The sequence below is a fragment of the Lissotriton helveticus genome, chromosome 2_1 (assembly GCF_964261635.1).
Source record: "Lissotriton helveticus chromosome 2_1, aLisHel1.1, whole genome shotgun sequence".
NCBI lineage: Eukaryota > Metazoa > Chordata > Amphibia > Caudata > Salamandridae > Lissotriton > Lissotriton helveticus.
This window is the reverse complement of record NC_136059.1, coordinates 125,060,730-125,077,743: the sequence shown is the minus strand read 5'-3', so window position 1 is coordinate 125,077,743 and position 17,014 is coordinate 125,060,730.

Below are 17,014 nucleotides of genomic sequence, written 5' to 3'. Positions count from 1 at the left end.
AAGGAGAGACTGAAGTCTGGAGAGTCAGAGCGACATGTACCTAAACACTATCTAGTATCTGATGTTTAGAGAACATGTTGATAGAATCCAAAAGTTATCAGGGTACAGGCTAACAGACTCTAAGACTGGTGCATGCATTATTCTACATGTAGTGCGTGTTGAGGAATATTAACTGACCATTAATACAGTATTTCTCTTACATGGAGACGTAAAGGCTAGACTGTGACGGAAACTATTGATGCGATTCAGTAGCTTAGGAATGCAGAGAAGGAGAGCTGGACTGATAACTAGAATCATAACATACTCTTGGCAGACTGGAGGCAGAGCCAGGCCGAGCCGGGCACTGTGAGGCAGGAAGTAAGTGAAGGGTCAGGGATACAGGTGGGGGCTGTATCGCTCCTCGGAGAGGGTTCAGGAGACAGGAGCTGAATCCGAGTCCGGGCCCTTTTGAGGCCTAGAAACGGGGACTTTACAATGAAATAACGTGCACACTGTGAAACGTGGCAACGTAGCTTTACATAGGCCGAATACTCGTAGCTTTCACGAGGACTGGAAACTGGCATACTGGAGTTGGACACAACTGTAATTGCGTCTTTAATCGATCATGGGGAATACATATGCATATTAATCATGCACACATAACATAAGATGGGGAACACGTAGGGACACAGAACATGGCAAAATTTACTTTTCCACAATGTGGCAAAATATACCTGGAAATAGCAGCCTGAGTGCATCAGTAGATTTGAGTCCTTCTAGTGATAAGTAGAAATAAGGAGCTCATTATTGCATTGAAGCAGGGGTGCTTGAAACGTTTGGCAACCAGAGTTATGTGACACTTGATATTCTCAATGGCTTAATGCAAGTTCTGATGGTTGGTATATCAGTGAAGCACATGACTTGGGAACGTATCAATTTTCATAAATATAAGTGAACCTGAAGTGAGTGAGGAAAGACGTGGAAGGGGGCCCACAACAACAATCATCTATTCTGATCAACCACTTACTGTTTTCTCTGTTATTGCTGAGGTAACTTACAAGAAAGTGCCAGAATCAACTATCCTTTAGTACATAATAGTAAACAACAATAGTGCTGATATGCATCTAGAATCTCTCCCAAATAGCATTCTCTGAATTAACTGTTGTTATTTGAAGTTCTACCCCTAGTGGGGCTCTTCCATTGTTAGCCTGCTTCAAAAGACCAATAAAGCCACCGAAACACAAACGGCTTCCCACACAACTCTGCCTTCTGACTAGTTAGGTAAAAGAATTGAAAAGATACTGATGAAATTCATAATAACCACTTTGCATGTAAAATACACTGCCCTGGATACTAATGTGTTTCAATAAACCAGAATAAGTCACTGCAAGCTCTGATAAGTGGCCTTTCCTCTAGCTTCTTTGAAGATGATGCCCCTGCTGACATTCATGAGGCATATCCAAGCCAAAATCATTACTCTTTCGGCCATCTTTATAGCCATACATTTGCCACAGCCAGCTATTACCATAGTAATGACCACTTCCTAGCAGTCAGCAACGTACCTGCTGTTTATAACACATAGGTTAATAGAATCAGTAGTACTGTAAACTCAGAGCTGCCTCAACTGAAATCTACCAGACCAAGTTCCTCAAATAATGTGAGTATTCCCTCATTCCCATTATAAAAACCTAATACCCAACATTGCTGGTTATGTTGGTGAATATCTTTTTTGTTTTAGCATCTCCCTTTCTCCAAAACACTAAGCCTGATGAATACCAAAATGTATGGTTTGAAAGGTGCATTCCTGAACAGGAGAATTTCAGTGCCTTTTTAGAGTTTCACTTTGCTGAACCATAACTAACATTTAACTGATTTTTTTTTTATTTTACCGTATGATTTACTGAAATGAACCTGCCATGTACTCATTTATCACACCAGGAGTACCTTAAGAGGATCTTCACTCATAGCATTTCATTTTCCACTTTTCTATTAAAAATGGTGTGTTTGGTACTTTTGATATTTCTGAAAATCTCAAAGTCTTCAAAATTATACAAAAGTCTTCCATTTGGTATCTACACAGCTCTTCTGATGTACGTAGTGGAGGAGTGAGGGTTGACTTGTTTGTGGGTACCTTGCATGCTGTGTAGCTACAATATCAGTTTCCCCTTCAGTGCCACTGTTTAAAAAACAGTGAATGTGAATAGCAGGTGTATAATCTTACTTGCATTCAGCTCTTCAACAGAAAAAAGACAAAGGGGTTCATTAGGATGGCGGGTGGACCCTCCCGTGGAATGGGACCGCCTACGATTGGTGTGGGGGTCCTGTTGCTGACATTAGGATGCACCCGCCCCACTGTGGGCGCATCCTGCATTCCTGACATTGCGGTGGGCGATGCTCTCAGCACCGCCCGCCACAATGCCAGGAAGGCATGTCATGCACTTCCATCCACAACATGGCAGGCACCGCACAGTGCATGCCATGTTGTGCATGGAACTGCATAACCATAGGTACCTCCCATGCGCACCCCCCACCGCCCAGAATCCCTTGGGCCTGCTACAGGCCCCTAATGGCAAAAAAAGCCAACCCCGCATTAATGCTAATATGGATGTCAGTGTCTGCCAGACACCGCCACCTTGTTAGCAACTTTTCCGCCCGGTTGACTCTGTGATCGGACGGAAAACCGGCGTTCGGTCTTTCCGTCCACAGGGGTCCCCCTTGCCATGGAGGGGAAATTCCAAAGCGGGTGGTGTTTGTTAGCGGGCAATCGCCACAGCCATACGGGCAGTGGCAATCCGTCCGCTAACCTAATGGACCCCAATGAATTTTTATTCAGAAACTCCGGTACTTGCACTCATTCAGCTCTTCAACAGAAAAAAGACAAGTCACTTTTCTGCAGAAACTCAGGTTCAGCTGCACCATTTGCAGTCCGTGGTGAATCCAGCAATGGGAAATTTCTTTGGTGCCCCCTTCTCTTGATGCCCTTAGCACATGAATATTTGGCCTGATGGTTAATCCAGCCCTGGCCCATTTTAACCAGATGCTAGCACTGGTCTGGAACGGCAGAGAAGCGGAGGCAGGAGCATTATTAACAGTGCCAGAGTGTGTTGAGAAGCCAGGAGGTCACCGTCACCACCAAACGCCGCCACCCATTGGCATTTCTTTTAGGATAGTCCGATCATGTATACCCTATTTTACATACATTATCCCATTCACGCGACTATAACAATTCCAAACAGGTGACCTTGCTCCTGTATCTTCGACACCAGGTGCTTAGTCTTCTATCAGAATCCCTGTATCTGACATAGATAAACATGTACCCCGGCTCAGCAGATTTATTCTGAATAAGGGTCACCACTTGCTTTTCATCCTTTGCCAACTGTCAGCGGTGCATGATCGCAATTGATTAGAAAAGCATTAGTGATTGTTTTCTAAACATTCATGATTGTTTTAAAAACATATTGATTCTAGAAAAGACCCTGGAGTGACCACTTTAGTATAAAAGAAACTCACTCCCCCTAAAAATGAGAGGAACATTCCTTCCAAGCAAAGACTGGGGTCCTGCATGCAGAATTTTTGACACAAAGCCATCGAAAGTCCCATGTGGGTTGTCATCCTCGGCGCAGAGACGGGGTCCTTCATTCCCAAACATCAGGTGAGGATCTGGTTCATCCCTAGGGGTTTCTTGGCTACAGATACACATATCTATACATATATACACCTACACATCCAGGTTTGGCTAGGTATATTTTAGAAAATTACTTATGGTGTGCATTTTAGGAATATGCCAGTGCTACCATTTCTATCTGAACTGTTTCTGTTTATCTTGTTAGCACTATGATTTATATGTATCAACTATTCACTATATTAGTACTAGCAATCTCTTGTGTATGCATCTGTCTCCTGATTGTTAGAGTACATATGTTTTACACCAAGATTTCTCTGGACAAATAAATACTTATCATCATTACTCATAATCGCCATCCTGTGTATTTTCTGGGAGAAAGCAAGCATGAGGGTCAGAGAGAAAAGTACTGTACTGTTTTCCATGATCCCTGAGGAATCACGGCTGTCATGTTCAGTGGTTGCCGGAGACTACATACACCGCTGTGGAATACACAGGGGTGGTATTGGCACTGTAGATCTAGCTGGTCTAATGGCTGACATATCCTAATGGGGGTGTCTGGAAGTGGTTGGGACACCAAATCCTCACTTTAGGTCATCCGAAAAGCGTAGGTCCTTGGGGACTCCTAGGAACTACAGAGGAGTGTGGCTTTTTTCAAGCATGGGCTCATATCCTGGGTCATAATGGGAGGAGGGGAAGGGAGAAGGGTGAAACAGCGCACTAATCTCTCCATACTCTATTAAGGAATACTAGTATTATGCTGCTTTGAACAATTTGGGTCTTTTTTTGTTTTTTCTACATACTTAACGCTTAATTTAGACTAAATCCCGCTTCACATGTTTTCTATGCAGCGCCCACTTGGTGATGGGAGCAGTATTAGATGGCATGTAGGCACTGGTAAAAATCCTTCATAATCCAATCATAGAAAATCCTACCTAAGCCAATTGTCTTCTTCTAAGGAACATTCTCTGGATTGGTGGTCCAGACTTCCCTCCATCCAAAACAAAGAGGAACTGACGTCTGACGTATTCAAAGCTCCAAGATATTCCCTCTGACCCCCATAAAGCTACAATGTCAAAGTAAATGATACCTGATTAAAAACGTGTTGCTTGTGGTGCGGGCAGGACTTCAGGCCCCAGTTCTCCCTGCGGAAGGAAGCAGCTAACTTTACTACAAGTGCCCAGTGGTGCCTACTTATTCCTGTGGGGCTCCCGCTGCACAAGACATGCCCGGGTCAGGAGCGGGCCCATCTGCACTTGTCCGTGGCCTGTTGAGGCTGGGCTGGGCATGCCCTTTTTCATTTGTTTTTTCCCCACTGCTGTCTATCTTGTGAGTGTTTTTGTCTGGTGCTGACAATGGATAAGCAGGAAGGGCTAGGGGTCCCGTATTCTTCGGGCTGGTCAAACCACCACCATCGACAGTATGTTGGAAAGGGTAATGAGGATTGTGGCAAAGGAAATGACATTAACAGAAAGGAGGTTATCCTTGTATTATAGGTTTAATCAAGGTTTCCAACTGGCCAAAACATCTCTGCCTGAGGGCTCTCCAGTATTATGTCTAGCCAACGATTCACTGCAATAGGAGATCCCATCCATTTCAGAGGAAACAACAGACACATTTAGTAATTGATCACCACTCTTAAATTCTGGCAGATCTATAACTCCTTTACCTGATAGGGAGCCAGCCCTCAGGAAGAAACAGCATGCCACAAAGTATTTAAAGGATCCCAGAACAAGGAGTGGTAAATCCACATGCCAGGGTCAGGTGACAAATTGGTGTTTTAAATTGCCCTTGTCACAATAAATACAGAATGTAGACAGTTCTATTATGGAGTTGTCGAAATTTAATCTATTGTATCAAAACATCAACCAATTAGAGCTCAAATGACATGTATTGAGAAATGTATGCTTGATATTAAATCAAGACTATCCATGCTTGAATCATCTATATTGTTATTTGTGCTGCACTCAATTCTCAAGCACTCCAAAAAGTGAACAGCTATGTCCAAACTCCTTGCTACCTGAATCTTGATCAATGTCTATCATTGTGTTGATTTTCAAAATGGGAGACAGCACCCAACCTAGTTGGCTTAGAACGATCTACCTTATCAACACCACAGCTAAGTTTCTAGGTAAAATCTTATACAACCATACTAAGGACTGGGGAGAAGCGACGTCAGTTTTATATCCCTGTCAATATGGGTTTAGGAGTAATGTTGACATGGTTGAACAATATTTAAACTTGATTCTGATACTAGGAAAATATACAATTGCACGTAAGTCACAAGTGTATTTACAATTTATGGAACTATACCAAGGTTTGGACAAATCTTTTGGTGCAGGGACTAGCTGAGGCACTAGTTCACTTTCTCACATTTTTGCACACAGATATGAAGGCCAAAGTGTTAGTCAACACAGAGGGTGAGGTTTCATCTCCAATAAATGTTTTGCAAGGACTGAGGCAAGGTTGCATACTGGTACCACATGTATTCATATTATATATTATTAACCCTCACCTGTTTTTAATTAACTTGACAACAGATGTTCCTCTACTCAATGGCTCCCCTTTACCTAAACTTGTATATGCAGGTGAATGGGTTTTAATTGCGCACAAGTTGAATGATCTATGACACCTGGTACAGGGCTTTGTGGATTTTATTGCCACCTTAGATTTACAAACACATTTTAACAAATCCTTTATTATGGCGGGTGGCCCCAAGAAACATAACTTCTACTATTTCTGCAGGCAACAAACAAAAGGAATTACAAGTTAGTACTTTTTCTCATTTGGGTATATCATTTGCAATCACAAGCTTACATGGCCCAAAGGTTGTGCAAAGCAGACAAAAACAAACAAAATCAATTTCCACACTATTTATTTTTGCCACCACCGAAGGGTGGGCATGTGCTCCCCCTTTATAGAAAATATATAATACACAATGTTTGCCTGCAGCCACGTATGGAACTGGCATCTGGAGGTTTCAGCAATGCAACTCAATTCAATTGGAAGAGAAAAGATCCTTATGGCTCCTATTTCGTGTTCTACTTACATTTTCCATAGAGAAATAGGTCCCCCATACATCAAGGATTACATAAAAGTCCTGACTGCCATTATTGTGGCTTGCCATCTGGATTAATGAAACAGTTTGTTTAACCAGGAAAATCATTAACAATTGCCTCAGTTGTGAAAAGGGGATTTAAATTACATGGGTAGCTAGTGTAAGATCCATATTCTGCTCTGTCAATCTCGAACAGATTTTTGATGATTTACTTAACAACTTAAATATTAATAAAAAACTGTTAAGGCAGGCCATATACAATGAGGCAAATTCAAATAGACTGCTTAAGAAAACTGTGAAGGAGAGCGTGTCAAATTATATGTTACTCGCCCCCTCAGATAGCATGTCAATGTTCTTAACTAGAGTGAGACGGCAGTGGGAATGAAGCCTTCTATTAGAGTTTTGGGGTGTTACAGCAAAATATCGGCTATAATTCCCGCTGGGTTCTAACATTAATTTGCATGTGATGGCGACTCAAGACAGTTAATGTTTAATTCTTTTTTTACGGTTTTGTCTTACATATTCCAAACATTTTCTGGTCCCTTTTTTCAAAAAACAAGGAGATAGACATTTGTTTGAGGCACACAAATTGTTTTTTCACCTGAATGATGAAACGGAGACAATTTGTTTTTGGTTCCTTTTTGAAAGTTGCTGTAAGAGCATGTTGCTTCATGAATACTGTATCGCTCAGATGCACGATTTTGCACTTTACCTACTTTGGTGGGCGCTTGATCTGTAACATTTTGTATTCATTAAACTTCTTATTTATGATGTATGTGTATGGTTTTTAATGTAATGAATTGGATATATTTTTATTTTTGCACTTTAATGGATACAACATGTATTTAAATAAAGTTATATTGAATTGAATATATCGGTTTCCATTTAAAAAAATGTTGACCACTTATGATTTTAAGAACTATTGCAAATTTACCATGGCAACATTACATTTTTTCTCTTTCTACTTACCTTTTCCAAACCTCTGATTGCTTACTAACTCCCCTTTAAGATCTTACACCTGATTCTCTCTTAACAGTGGAAAAAAAAATTCCCACGGACAAAAATTGCGATATTGACCAAAATCGCAACTCACGCAACGGCTAAAAAAACTATTCACTTTGTTAGCGGATAACAATTCCCTAAAAGTTCAATTGTGTTTGTCAGAAATCACACTTTAAAAGAAGCAGAAGTTTAACTGGAAAAATATTTACAAAAGTGTTAATCGTTTCAACTTCACTTGAGTCATTTTTCAATCACTTATATCCCAAAAACGTTTTAAAGTATTTGCACCAACGCATCAAAAGCACACTTTTGGAATAAAGTTCAACATTTGGCAAATTATGGCATTTTTCCAAACTGATATTTTTATTGCAGCAGTGAGAAAAACTATTCATGGGAGCTAAATCTTTTTGGCATGTCCCTTTAACTTCCTTTGATTCGAGCCTATATTACTTATTCTGCATGAACTCCTGGACTAGGCTTAATTTTCTGATAGTCTCCTACATTTTAACCTGAATTATTTATCATTGTAAGTGAGAGAACCTTTTAATATCCTTCTGTTACCTTTGCCCTTTTTTAATGGATTAGCTAAAGATTTGCTTCACAAACTAGAAGCTAAACATTATGAAAAACTGCAACATTTATTCAACGTCTCTTCAAATGTGTCCCCCTTGAAAAGTGTGCATAAACCGTGACACACCAAAAGTAAGCTAAACATGCTGGGCCAGATTTACTAATCCTCTTCACCAGTTAAAAATGATGCAAAGATGCTCTTAATGCTTACTATCCAGTGCTAAATGGGTTTTGTGCTAGATAAGTGCACTTTTCTCTTTGCAAAACCAGCCTTTTGCTAGTTAATGTTGCTTTGTGTCGGAAAGGGGCATTACAGGTATATTACTGGCACTGAAAATAGTAAATGCAAGTGGTTTGATGCAAAGTCAGATCTATTAAAATAGTTAGACTGGGCTTTTCGCAAATTAGTGTTATATGGCCATTAGGGTCATTGTCGACATTGCTAAGTTAGCATGAGCTCTGCTGCTATGATCCTGCTTTTGCGCATATTACTACATGACTTTATTTTGCAAGACTCTGTTTGTGCCTTTCACATGAGAACTGACCGGTTTTCGCATTCTCTGCTAGTTCCTGGAGTATAGTCTGTACTAAGCCTGGGCGTGGTGGGTGTACCGGGGCTACGCAGAGTGCCACAGAGTTCATAACAAACTCTGTGGTGACCGCGCATGTACAGTTTTCATTGGGAACGAGATGAAGAAAGGAGGAGCCAGCTGAAGACTCCGCAGATAAGGTAAGGTGCTTTAAAGTTATTTTTTTAAACTTTAGCAATTGCTAATAATAAGGCGGGGTGGGAGGTGGGTAATGCCAACTCCGCTCCACCACGGAGTGTGCGGGGTTTTGCCTACTACGTGTTCTCAGCTGAACGCAGAGTAGGCAAAACTCTGCACACTCCACTGGTGGAATGGGGTTCTCCACCCACGGTTAGTCTGAAAACGATGTGCAAGTTCGAACAATGATGCCCTTTGCTATTCTCTTCTGGTCAGACAAAACATGCTAATACAGTTGCACTGCTAGAGACTCATGCTTTGATATTACAGGGATGTGTGTTTTTCAAAAACACACTTTGAGAGGGTTCTTTCCAGGGAGAAGAGCTACGCTGTTCCTATGATGTACCGGTTGAGGGGCATCACAAATGCGGGAATTGTGTAGTATGCGACTACACAATTGAAGGCACAGAATTTCAGCATAATGGTGTCAAATGGAAGCACACAGGCTTCAGCAATTGCAAGACTAAAAATGTGATTTATGCAGTGGTTTGTCCCCGTGCAAAATTGTACATAGGCAAGACTTGCCAGCAAATCAACCAAAAAATTACCCAACATAGATCTAGGCTTAAGAAAAAGGTCATGACAGCTCCTATGGTGGAACATTATGTCAATGCTGGACACACAGAGAGGGATCTGAAGTGGACTGTGTTACTGTCAATGAACACGTCCAGTAAGATTACCGACATTGAGACCTTTCTACTCAGAAAAGAGGCTTATCTTATTATGAAATATAACACAGTTATGACCGGACTTAATGAAATGTCTGAAATCTCTCGGATTTGAGAGGAGATACGCCCGGAGTTATAACTGTCCTTATGAATCTTGATTACTGGTAAAACTTTGCTGTGATAAGCAATGAGTGAGAGGAATACTAATAAGAAATATTCACTTGTGATGAGAATATTAGAAGTATTGAGATGCTGCATGTGACCAGGGAATGTATTATAAGAAAAAGAAACTGGATCCTGGAAGGATGTTTTGTGATAATATGTTTAAGATGTAAACTCTTGTTTTGAAAATGTAGATATTGTTGAATAATGTTACAGGTTAAGAAGCCGTGGGTAGAGCCTTGGAAACATGGCCATCAGGCTGACAAATGAATACAAGCCAGCGATCGTTTCTGCTTAGCGTCTGAAAGTTATAATAACCAAGCTATTAGTGGCAGAGTAGCGCTGCACACAAAGACTATAATTTCCAGTATATACTGTTAAAGAACTACACTTCCTTGTTGCCACGGACGCAGCGCGAATGTGCACCGCATGGTGCGTGGTGAGTTTTAGGAACATTGCGGTGATAACCTGTCAGAGCCAGCGTCCTTTCCTGTCTAGCGCCCAATTTGAATAATAAAGACACATGTAGCCATCTAAAATCACTGCGGCACAATAGTATCATGCCATAGACTACAATCCCCAACATGAGCCCATGGAGAACCACAATTCCCAGCGGCATGTCTGATGACATGAATACAGCGCGCCCAGCGGTACGCGACGCAGATTCATGCTACGCGGCCGAGAGAATGAGAGAAGGAGGTTAAGACACGTCTACCGGTAAGTGCCATAGACGTGTGTGGAAGTAAAGTTAATGCCTAGAGATAACGCGGAACATGATACTAAGATCGCCCGTCATGTCTTTTTTGTGGGAAAATAGAAAAAAAGTCGTACGATTATCCGGGTCCCACTTTAGTAGGAGGAAGAGAAAAAACAGACGCCATAAGGTATGATGTTCGCTTAATGCAACGTTATTCTAATTGAGGCTGAATAAGGGTCCAAAACTAAGCATACTGGTGCCCTGTCCCTCTCTCCCTCCTCTCTACCCCTCCCCTCTTGTTGTCCTTTATTAGGAAGCAACGAGGATTAAGAAAAAAGGTGATTCAACTGAGTCTGGCATAATTAAAGGACAGGTATATTGCAGACAATGTTAGACCTGTCTAGCATAAACGCAAGGTAGCTGAATAAAACACCAAAAACTCCCTCTTATTGTTCACAGACTCATTGCTCATACAGACCGGACACAACGGTCTGGAATCCTCAGCTAAATAACGCTTTACCACATTGGCAGGTAGGTAGTCCCACATAGCCATTAGTATAAGCTTTTTGAATCATGTAAATATTGCAGACAAGTGACAGGTGTTTCATTTCTTGTACTTATAGATACACCCAATTGTGGATAAGTAAGATGCCCTGATGAGAGCACACTAAGGCAACTGTGTGTCTCAAAACGCGTCGGCACAGCGAGAATACCGCTGAGTTGTATTAGGAATATGTTTAATGACAACAATAATATCTTGGAGAATGAATAAGATGTAAACAAGATATGAGAATATTGTGAACATTTACACAGACTTGCAGTGCAATTGATTTGTCTTGCGAAGAGCATTTGTTTTGTGTCCCACATTGGATTGTTGACTGCAATTGTGAACATTGTGTGTAAAAATCTGTGAATTTCTTTGTTTGTTAAATACTGTTGTAAGTATTAGGTAGTGTATGTGTTTGTAAATGTTTGTTGGTAAATTCTGTGTGTAAATCTGTGGGGATCAGGACCAACCTAGGGGTGAGTTACTGGTATAAAAAAAGATTAGGCATGGAAGCAGGTTTATTTTGTCAAGTTGAAAATACAGTTTACAACTGCACACACAGGCAGCAATGAAAGGCATAGGACATGATTAAAGAGGTTCTTAAGTGGGTGTCACAACTGCAGGGCTACTAAATTTACAGACCCTGGGTATAGGTGATACCAATTTACTGGTGTATTACGAGGAAAGTAAATGTGCTAATTTGGTGTAAGCCAATGTTAACATATTGAATGAGCACTGATCAGCAGCAGTAAAGTGCACTCAGTCCTAAGGCCAACAGAAATGAGATCAGCATAGGAGTGGGCTACGGAGGCAAGGGTTGCATCGGGGGTAATAAGCAGATTACTGGGTGTAATCTGCTTATTGCATGAAAAATTATAACACAGCCACCAAGCTATTGCTAATTCAAACTGTTACTGTTGTAAAATGTGTCATTACTTGTGTGGCCTGCAGAAATAGTGGGTTCACATTTGTCTTCCATTGGGAACCAAGCACCCCATTGTAGTGATTGACTCTCATAGGATAGCAAGCAGAGCAGTTCAAGCTCTACTCAAGGAGATGGTACAGGCTAGTACTTCACAGATACACAATAGCACTGTGTGTATTCTTTTGAAAAACAAAAACGTTCATTTACTACACACACTACCCAATATTATGCAGAAATACTTCTTGGTGACATTGCAAAATCATTCTTACCCCTCCCAAAATGGGGGTCTAGTACTTCAACTCCCTTGTTTAAACAGTATCTTGTCACTAAATGTAAGGATGGAACATAACTAGGAGTAAGAGCGCTTAACCCCTTCCATGCTCGTCATGAACAATGGGAATCAATGAGTTCCAGCGCTGAGAGAGAATTGCTGTAGCATTGATGTGGTTAATATTGGCACCAAAGTGAGTGGCTGCCAACATCATTATATAAGGAAGCATTTCATCATAGGAATAAATTCAATAATTGCAAATAACCATAACTGAGAGTACTTAATATTGGCAATAATGCATATCTACTTTGCTCACAAGTGGCTGTCAGTCTCATTATTTTAATAAAGAATTAGAAAGAGAACATTTCTAAGCATGACTGGAAGATCTGTGTACTCATCATAACTGTTAGTGCTAATAAGCATTTTAAATTTCACTTTTATATCAACATGAAGCAATTTTATCTCCTAACGACTAGTGGAGGTATGCAGCATTCACCCTTGAAAATATTCCGCATTAAATACAGGACCTTATACATAACCCCAAATTGCAAACCATTTAGAATTACAACACTGGTATAATATTAGCCGATTTCCCCCTAGAGGGTATCTACCAACATGAAATCTCTCGGACCCAGGTCTTTAACAAAAGGAGCTGCATAAACCTAAGGTGGAAGTCTTCCTGGGTCTTCCTGGGACTGCATGACTTCAACTCACCCGGACAAGGCTTAATTCCCAAAGACAAAGGGACCCTTTGAGAGTATATACGAGGACGAGGACGTCAGTCGTATACGAGTTGCGCTTTAGGCAGCTGCTGATCATCCAGGCTATGACGTCATCCATTCCTTCCTGGAAACTGAGTTTGTTCGCTCCAGGTCACTTCATGAGGGATACGACAAGCTAGGTGTAGTCTGCATAGGATACTATGCTGAGTCCATGGTCTCTAACAATGGCAGTTAGGGTGGCCATGGATATATTTGATTTTTTTGGGTAAAAAATGCTATTGGAAAAAGAAAAACAAGGTACAAGGCAATGATAAAGTAATAATCGGCTCTACAAAAATACGACACATGTTACAACACAAAAATCAATAGATAGGCACCATACACTTCCCAAAAATGAGCCAAAGTGACAGTTTTCGAGCTTGAGCAATGAACAATTGATATGAAGGGACAGGGAATACAAGCAATGTACATATCATGTGGGAACTTACAGCCAAAGAGGTGGTTACACAGTTGATGGCAATATCGTTGTATAACTTCCAGGTTCATCCAATAATAGGCATATTTCACATCACAGTTCAACATATTTTGCCTCTGTATTTGTTCCATCACCCCCACTTATGGTCCCATGTCTTGGGGCACCCCTATGCTTGAACAAGTTATTTTTGGCAATTATTGCAACCCCTCAACCTCCTGGTAGGTCGCTCCCCCTCCACGCAGCTCCGCCTGTGTACCCCTGCCCCTGCTGCTGCTGCTAAAGACTCGCTGTGCCCTTCCGTTTTCTTTTACTTTCTGTGTCACTCGTTTTTCCCCCTCCTTTGTGCCCCGTTTTCTCTGCTCTGTGCCACTGTTTCCCCCTCTTTCTGCCCCGTTTTACTTTCTGTGTCACTCATTTATCCCCCTCCTTTGTGCCTCGTTTTTTCTGCTCTGTGCCACTGTTTCCTCCTCTTTTCTGCCCCGTTTTTCTTTCTGTGTCACTAGTTTTTCCCTCTCCTTTGTGCCCCGTTTTCTCTGTTCTGTGCCACTGTTCCTCCCTCTTTTCTGTCCCGTTTTTCTTTCTGTGTCACTCGTCTTTCCCCCTCCTTTGTGCCCTCTTTTCTCTGCTCTGTGCCACTGTTTCCTCCTCTTTTCTGCCCCGTTTTTCTTTCTGTGTCACTAGTTTTTCCCTCTCCTTTGTGCCCCGTTTTCTCTGTTCTGTGCCACTGTTCCTCCCTCTTTTCTGTCCCGTTTTTCTTTCTGTGTCACTCGTTTTTCCCCTCCTTTGTGCCCCATTTTTTCTTTCTGTGCCACTCATTTTCCCCCTCCTTTGTGCCCTGTTTTTTCTGCTCTGTGTCACTGTTTCCCCCTCTTTTCTGTCCCGTTTTTCTTTCTGTGTCACTCGTTTTCCCCTCCTTTGTGCCCCTTTTTTTCTTTCTGTGCCACTCTTTTTTCCCCTCCTTTGTGTCCTGTTTTTTTGCTCTGTGCCACTGTTTCCCCCTCTTTTCTTCCTGTGCCACTCGTTTTCCCCACAGCTGTGCCCCCTGTGGCACCGCCCCCTGCCCACAAACTGCTCCTGTCTCCCAGCTGCTCCTCCCTCCCACCTCCCCGTATATGGAGACGTTGCGCGGTGAGGAGAGCGACCCCTGACCCTCCTGATAGCTCGTTCCCCCTCTACGCAGCTCCACCTGTGTGCCCCTGCCCCTGCTGCCACTGCTAAAGACTCGCTGTGCCCATCCGTTTTCTTTTCTTTCTGTGCCACTCTTTTTTCCCCTCCTTTGTGTCCTGTTTTTTTTTGCTCTGTGCCACTGTTTAGCCCCTCTTTTCTTCCTGTGCCACTCGTTTTCCCAACCGCTGTGCCCCCTGTGGCACCACCCCCGGCCCACAAACTGCTCCTGTCTCCCAGCTGCTCCTCCCTCCCACCTCCCCGTATATGGAGACGTTGCGCGGTGAGGAGAGCGACCCCTGACCCTCTTGATAGCTCGTTCCCCCTCTATGCAGCTCCACCTGTGTGCCCCTGCCCCTGCTCCCACTGCTAAAGACTTACTGTGCCCATCCGTTTTCTTTTCTTTCTGTGTCACTCATTTTTCCCCCTCCTTTGTGCCCCATTTTTTCTGCTCTGTACCACAGTTTCCCCCTCTTTTCTGCCCCGTTTTTCTTTCTGTGTCACTCGCTTTTCCCCCTTTTTTGTGCCCCATTTGCTCTGCTCTGTGCCACTGTTAACCCCTCTTTTCTGCCTGTTTTTGTTTCTGTGTCACTCGTTTTTCCCCTTCTTTGTGCCCTGTATTTTCTTTCTGTGCCACTCGTTTTTTCCCCTACTTTGTGCCTCGTTTTTTCTACTCTGTGCCACTGTTTCCCCCTCTTTTCTGCCCCGTTTTTCTTTCTGTGTCACTCGTTATTCCCCTCCTTTGTGCCCCATTTTTTCTTTCTGTGGCACTGGTTTTCCCCCTCCTTTGTGCCCCGTTTTCTCTGCTCTGTGCCACTGTTACCCCCTCTTTTCTGCTCTGTTGTTTCTTTCTGTGCCACTTGTTTTTCCCCCTCCTTTGTGCCCCGTTTTCTCTGCTCTGTGCCACTCGTTCTTCCCCCTCCTTTGTGTCCCGTTTTTTCTGCTCTGTGCCAATGTTTCCCCCTCTTTTCTGCCCTGTTTTTCTTTCTGTGTCACTCGTTTTCCCCTCCTTTGTGCCCCTTTTTTTCTTTCTGTGCCACACGTTTTTCCCCTCCTTTGTGTCCTGTTTTTTCTGCTCTGTGCCACTGTTTCCCCCTCTTTTCTGCCCGTTTTACTTTCTGTGCCACTCGTTATCCCCGCCGCTGTGCCCCCTGTGGCACCGCCCCCTGCCCACTCACTCCTCCTGCCTCCCAGCTGCTCCTCCCTCCCACCTCCCCGTATATGCCAGACGCTGCACGGTGAGGAGAGTGACCCCTGACCATCCTGGTAGCTCGTTCCCCCTCTACGCAGCTCCGCCTGTGTGCCCCTGCCCCTGCTGCCGCTGCTAAAGACTCGCTGTGCCCATCCGTTTTCTTTTCTTTCTGTGTCACTCGTTTTTCCCCCTCTTTTGTGCCCCATTTTTTCTGCTCTGTGCCACTGTTTCCCCCTCTTTTCTGCCCCGTTTTTCTTTCTGTGTCACTCGTTTTTCACCCTTTTCTGTGCCCCATTTTCTCTGCTCTGTGCCACTGTTTCCCCCTTTTCTGCCCTGTTTTTGTTTCTGTGTCACTCGTTTTTCCCCCTCCTTTGTGCCCCATTTTCTCTGCTCTGTGCCACTGTTTCCCCTCTTTCTGCCCCATTTTTCTTTCTGTCACTGGTTTTTCTCCTTCTTTGTGCCCCGTTTTTCTTTCTGTGCCACTCGTTTTTCCCCCTTCTTTGTGCCTCATTTTTTCTGCTCTGTGCCACTGTTTCCCCCTCTATTCTGCCCCGTTTTTCATTCTGTGTCACTCGTTGTTCCCCTCCTTTGTGCCCTATTTTTTCTTTCTGTGGCACTCGTTTTCCCCCCTCGTTTGTGCCCCGTTTTCTCTGCTCTGTGCCACTGTTTCCCCCTCTTTTCTGCCCTGTTTTTCTTTCTTTGTCACTTGTTTTTCCCCTCCTTTGTGCCCCATTTTTTTTTCTGTGCCACTCGTTATTCTTCCTCCTTTGTGTCCCGTTTTTTTCTGCTCTGTGCCACTGTTTCCCCCTCTTTTCTGCCCCGTTTTTCTTTCTGTGCCACTCGTTCTCCCCGCCGCTGTGCCCCCTGTGGCCCGCCCCCCTTCCCTCTCGCTGCTCCCTCCTCCCAGATGATCCTCCCTCCCACCTCCCCATACATGCCGGACCCTGCGCGGTGAGGAGAGCGACCCCTGACCCTCCTGGTAGGTCGTTCCCCATCCACGCAGCTCCGCCTGTGTGCCACTGCCCCCGCTGCCGCTGCTAAAGATTCGCTGTGCCCATCTGTTTTCTTTTCTTTCTGTGTCACTCGTTTTCCCCCTCCTTTGTTCCCCGTTTTCTCTGCTCTGTGCCACTGTTTCCCCCTCTTTCTTCCCCGTTTTTCTTTCTGTGTTACTCGTTTTTCCCATCCTTTATGCC